At 44.1% G+C, this 6,051-nt stretch overlaps 1 pseudogene; it reads left to right on the top strand.

The window, feature by feature from the left end:
- Positions 1-405: 405 nt before the first annotated feature.
- On the top strand, positions 406-1,498 carry LOC150065422 (tuftelin pseudogene; annotated as a pseudogene).
- Positions 1,499-6,051: the final 4,553 nt, after the last annotated feature.

Genomic DNA, 6,051 nt, shown 5'->3' with positions numbered 1-6,051 from the left:
CTGAGAGACTCTTATCTCCATTTAACCAACAAAAAGTCAGAAGTGGAGGTACTGCTACAGAAGCAGAGAAGAAAAAAAAACAATCTAGAGATGAGGCCCTGAGTTCAAGCCCAATACTGGCAAAAAAGAGGAAGAAGAAGAAGAAGAAGAAGAAGAAGAAGAAGAAGAAGAGGAAGAGGAAGAGGAAGAGGAAGAGGAAGAGGAAGAGGAAGAAGAAGAAGAAGAAGAAGAAGAAGAAGAAGAAGAAGAAAGAAGAGGAGGAGGAAGAAGAAGATGATGACAAGCACAAAGAAAAGAAAGAAGAGGAAAGGTATATATAAAGAGTTTTTTTTTTTTAAGTTACAAGCCCAGTAGGAGCCGGACAGTTGGGGGGGGGGGTTTGTGTTCTGTGACCCCCATGGGAAGATGAATGGAACGTGGAACTGGTGTAATCTGGTGGATGTACACCCCGAGGGCTCGACCTCAGCAGGCAGGAAGACTTATGCCATGGTGCCTGGCCATTCAACTGGTCATTCCCTGGCTTCAGAACTGGTGGAATCCAACGATGGACATGAGGAGATCATTAAGGTATACTTGAAGGGAAGTTCTGGAGACAAGATGATCCATGAAAAGAATATTAACCAGCTAAAGACTGAGGTCCAGTATATTCAAGGGGCCAGAACTGTCTACAGAAGCTCCAGGAGGATATAAGTAGCAAACTTGACAGGGATGTAGGAGACTCAATCAACAGGAGATACAGGTGGTGCTAGAAAAGCCAAATGGCTTTGGTCGGAGTCCCACCACCCTGTACAATAGCTCACCAGAGGTGGATACATATGAAACCCAAGATGTGGAGAGTTTGAGGAAGACTGTGTAGGACTTGCCTGCCAAGCTACAGGAGGATGAACAACAACATCAGTCAGATTGTGTGGCTTTTGAGGTCACACTCAGCCAGTACCAGCGAGAAGCAGAGCAGAGTAACGTGTCCCTTCAGCGAGAGAAGGACACAGTGGAACAGAAAGAGGCAGAAGTCAGAGAACTGCAGAAGCACTTGCTAGGGGTGGAGATGGAGCAGCAGTCCTTGCTGGTGAAAGTCAGGGAAGGAAAGATGGCCCTCAAGGAACTTCGGACCAAGCACATTGACTGCCAAGCAGAACAAGAAAAGGCTGTTACTCTGGAAAAGGAAGTGGCTGGGTTGTGAGAGAAGATTCATCACTTAGATAACATGCTCAAGAGCTAACAGCACAAAATCCAGCAAATGATAGAGCAGCTCCAGAATTAAAAAACTGTGATCCAGTCCAAAGATGCCTTCATTCAGGAACTTAAGGAAAAAGTTGCCTAACTGGAGACTGAAAGCTTAGAGATGCATGATCGCATGGAACACCTGATAGAAAAACAGATCAGTCACAGCAACTTTAGCACCCAGACCTGGTCCAAGATAGAGAACCTGAACAGTGTTAGGGTATTGAAGCCCCTCAGTTCCAAGCCCATGCCTCTTACCCGAGTGGTGGAAACCTGAGCTGTGAGGAGATGGAAGCAACCATTGCTGCTGCCTCTCAACGGGGAGAAGTCCGCTGTCCCTGTAGGCTTTTTTTTTTTTTTTTTTTTTTTGCCAGTCCTGGGCTTGAGCTCAGGGCCTGAGCACTGTCCTTGGACTTTCTCAAGGCTAGCGCTCTAACACTTGAGCCAAGCACAACTTCTGGCTTTTTTCTGTGTATGTGGTACCGAGGAATTGAACCGGGGCCTTCGTGCATGCTAGGCAAACACTCTACCACTAGGCCAAACCGCTGGCCCCTCCCTGTAGGCTTTTAACACTGACTGCCTTCCTGATTGTTTCCGGGCTGCACCCTGATCTCAAGACTCGCGTGTGCCACCAGTCCTAAGTTCCTTCCTGTTGTGTTTGCTGGGCAGATGGGTCATGAGGTCCTCCTCTGGTCACCACAGCCCTTTGAATGAAGTTATCCTGCCAGCAGGGGCCATACAGTGTCCTAGTCCCTATTTTTCCCTGTAGCAGAGCCTCCCTTCTTCTGTTCGACACTGGAATCCAGCTGCGCCAGAAGCCAGTTCTGGCAAAATGACAAGACTTATCTCAGCCCAAAAAGCTGGAAGCACAGAAGTCTAGAGTGATTGGAGTGTATCCTAGAAAAATGAAGTTCCTTCTGCAAACATATCTCAGCTCTTAGCAACAAACTGTTTATCTGCTTGCTCCACCCTCAGCCCATGCTGACCTAGGCCTCCTACTGACACAAAGTGGAGCAATCTGTCCAGGCATAGTCAGTAAGGGAGCTTAAACTTAGAATGGACAACCTTACCTGCCTGCAAACTAGGAAATGTACAGACAATCAGGGAGGAGTTTTGAGCAGGAAGATTTCCTAGGCCATGGACAGATAGAAGTAATTTCTCTCTGCTGTGAAAACTCCAGAATCTCTTCGGGTTTTCCCCTATAGTAGACACCAAAAGACACATCTCAGTCTTCTTGGTGTAGAGCCTCAACACTCTTTTCCAAGAATTGCATCACTCCCAGAAAAGCCCTCATCATATTTCTTTTGCTAAGTTATTGGTGGTTTTGCTTACATCTCATCATTGTTTTAATATCAAAGTTTTATAGCCTTCTTTTGAGGTATTGGGTTTATCTGAAACCAATATGTTTTCACTGGTGCTGTTAGTTCAAAATACTACCTAGCTATGCTCCCTTCCTCCTCCACAGTGGATCTGTGCCTCCAGAAGTCAAGCACCTCTGCATGAGCGCAGGTGTTGGGCTCTCATCCTGGCCTTGTTTATAATAGTGTTTTGGGACATCAGACAGGTGTCTCATTATTAAAATGTGGAGGAGGGGATTGGGCTAATGATCTCTGCATCTCTTCTAGTTCTCATAGTTTGTTTTCTGTAATGTCGTCTTCGTGTGGTGAATTTAATAAATTATGTTAATATGTCTCTTTGGAAAAAAAATCACAAATAAAGCCCTATATGGCGGCTCACGTCTGTAATTCTAGCTACTCAGGAGGCTGAGATCTGAGGATCATGCTTCAAAGCCAGCCTGGGCACTAAAGTCTGTGAGACTCTTATTTTCAATTAACCACAAGAAAACCAGAAGTCAAGCTGTGGCTCAAGGGGTAGGACCAACAACAACAACAACAACAAAAATCACAAAAGAATAAGTAATCCAATTACTGAATGGGCAAGTCAATTGAACAGATAGTTCTCAGAAGAATAATTATATATAAAGAAATACTCTACATCCTTAATCATTAAGGGAGTACGAGTCAAAACATTGAAATTCTATCTTACATTTTTTTTGTTAGTCCTGGGGCTTGAACTCAGGGCCTGGGCACTGTCCTTGAGCTTTCTCAAGGCTAGTGCTCTACCACTTGAGCCACAGTACCACTTACAGCCCGCACTTCCTTCCTTCCTTTCTTCCTTCCTTCCTTCCTTCCTTCCTTCCTTCCTTCCTTTCTTCCTTCCTTCCTTCCTTCCTTCCTTCCTTCCTTCCTTCCTTCCATTTCTCTGTCTGTCTTTGTCTCTGTCTTTCTCTTTCTCTGTCTCTCTCTGTCTCTGTCTGTCTGTCTGTCTGTCTGTCTGTCTCTCTCTCTCTCTCTCTCTCTCTCTTTCTTTTCTTCTGACAATTCTGGGCCTTGAACTCAGGGCCTGGGCACTGTCCTTGGGCTTTCTCAAGGCTAGAGCTCTACCACTTGAGCCACAGCACCACTTCCAGCTTTTTTTCTATGTATGTGATACTGAGGAATTGAACCTGTATCTTTGTGCATGCGAGGCAAGCACTTTGCCACTAGGCTAAAGGCATCTTGATATTAGACTTCCCAGCTTCTAGAGATGGGAGAAACAAATTTTCTTTCTTTCTTTCCCAGTCTACTGCATTTTGTTAAAGCCACATGAAAGTGACTAAGGCACAAATATTCCAAGTGCCTTGCTGTCCGGTATGGGTATCAACTACCCCTGCTCACCTTGTCTTCTGTTCAACTCCACCTCTTACATTGTCTATGTCTTTTTTATTTTTCCAACAGACTGTTGTTTCTCAGCTTAAGTGCCCCGAACCTCATTTTTATTTAGTTTAAGCCAGTAGCATCCAAGTTCTACCTTCTGTTCCCATAACGCCTGACTGCCAGACTCAGGTTTTCTGAAATAAAATGACTCCTCTCCCTTTTTCCTAGGTTTGTACTTTAAAAAATACTACTTAAGGGCCGCGAGTTTGGCCTAGTGGTTAAAGTGCTTGCCTAGCATGCATGAAGACCCGGGTTCGATTCCTCGGTACCACATACATAGAAAAAAGCCGGAAGTGGTGCTGAGGCTCAGGTGGTAGAGCTCTAGCCTTGAGAAAGTCCAAGGACAGTGCTCAGGCCCTGAGCTCAAGCCCAGGACTGGCAAAAAAAAAAAAATACTACTTAAGGGCCAGAATTGTGGCCTAGTGGTTGAGTGCTTGCCTATTAAGTAACACCCTCAATAGAGAGCATTACTTAATAACACCTGGCAGTCAAGGTAAGGTTACAGTCTTGTTCTTGCAGAGAATATCTTGGTTAAATGAAGAAGTCAGAAGAGGGTTCGTTGCTAGGCATTCTCATTCCATACTTGGAATAGTCCCAAGAGAGGTTCCTTGTAATTGGGAACAGCCTGAGCTGTTCAGGCTGTTCAGGCCTGAGTTGGTCCTGGAGGGCGCCCAAGGCTGAACACTGAGGCCCAAATTCAGATCCTCAAAAGACTTGACAAGCAAAGAAGCCAATTTGTGATGAAACTCAAACATCTCTTGGTAAGAATAGAATAGTCTCCTTTCAAAATTTTCCTGAAATAAATACTGTATGCTATGCTACTCATACCCCTTGAGAGATGCCCTATAAGCTATGCCTTGATGCATGAAAGAACCCGTATCCTCAGGGGAAAACAAGAGGAGCAGTTGTTCTTAACAGGCTCTAGATAAAACATCCAACTGGCTAAAAGGATGAGAATATGCTAAGGAGGACACACAGGATTTGGTTTCTTCAACCACCTTGACGCAAACCAATTCCCAGAGGGAATCTCAGATTTCAGAGCCAGTTGTTTTCAGCATCCTTGTTCAAAGGATGCCAGCTACAAGGGAGAAGCAGAGAGGGAAAGGCAAAACAAATGATAACTCAACAAATATGTTTTTTTTTTCTGTGTTCCTAGAGGCCATTTGATACAGAAAGACAACTTTTGTGGCCTGAATAACTCACTTAACCCTTTAGGTTGTGTATCTTTCCACCTCATTTCTTCTCTAATTGTCCTCTTTAATTAATTACAGAAGGTAATAAAAAGCTGCCTGGATGACTTATTGTGAGATTTAAAAAGAAAGTAGGCAGGCAAGCTAGGACAATGCCTGGCTTGGAATAGTAGCTCAGAGAAGAGTAAATGTCAATTGTATCAAGATGTGAATACTAGATGTCAAATTGTAAATACATACATATAATATATAATATCATATATAAAATACATTAACTATATCAAATATGTGAATTTTTCTGGTCTGGGGTTTGAACTCAGGCACTGGGACCTGTCCCTAATCTTTTTTTTTTTTGGTGCTAGTCCTGGGCTTGAGCTCAGGGCTGAGCACTGTCCTTGGACTTTCTCAAGGTTAGAGCTCTATCACCTGAGCCTCAGCACCACTTCCGGCTTTTTTCTATGTATGTGGTACCTAGGAATTGAACCCGGGTCTTCGTGCATGCTAGGCAAGCACTCTACCACTAGGCCAAACTCCCAGGCCCGTCCCTAATTATTTTTGCTGAAGGTTAATCTCTACCACATGAACCATAGCTCCACTACTGGCTTTGTTGGTAGTTAACTAGAGAGAAAAGTGTCATGGGCACAGAATGGAGGGACAAAGGGTAAACAAATGCAGTAGTGGTATTCACTACACACTGTGTTGAAAATGAACTACACAACCTGTGGGAGGGGACAGGAGGGAAAAACTGGGAGAGAGAGCAGGGTGAGATTAAAGAAATGTATCCTTGGTTTATGTAACTGTAACCTCTCTGTACATCACCTTATAATAACAATTAATTTTTAATAAAAAGTCACAGACTTTCCTGCTTAGGTTGGCTTTGCTGT

The sequence above is a fragment of the Megascapheus bottae genome, chromosome 3 (assembly GCF_031878675.1).
Source record: "Megascapheus bottae isolate mThoBot1 chromosome 3, mThoBot2.hap1, whole genome shotgun sequence".
Lineage (NCBI taxonomy): Eukaryota > Metazoa > Chordata > Mammalia > Rodentia > Geomyidae > Megascapheus > Megascapheus bottae.
Note: the sequence above shows the minus strand (reverse complement) of the source record. Positions and strands in the feature narration are given on the sequence as shown.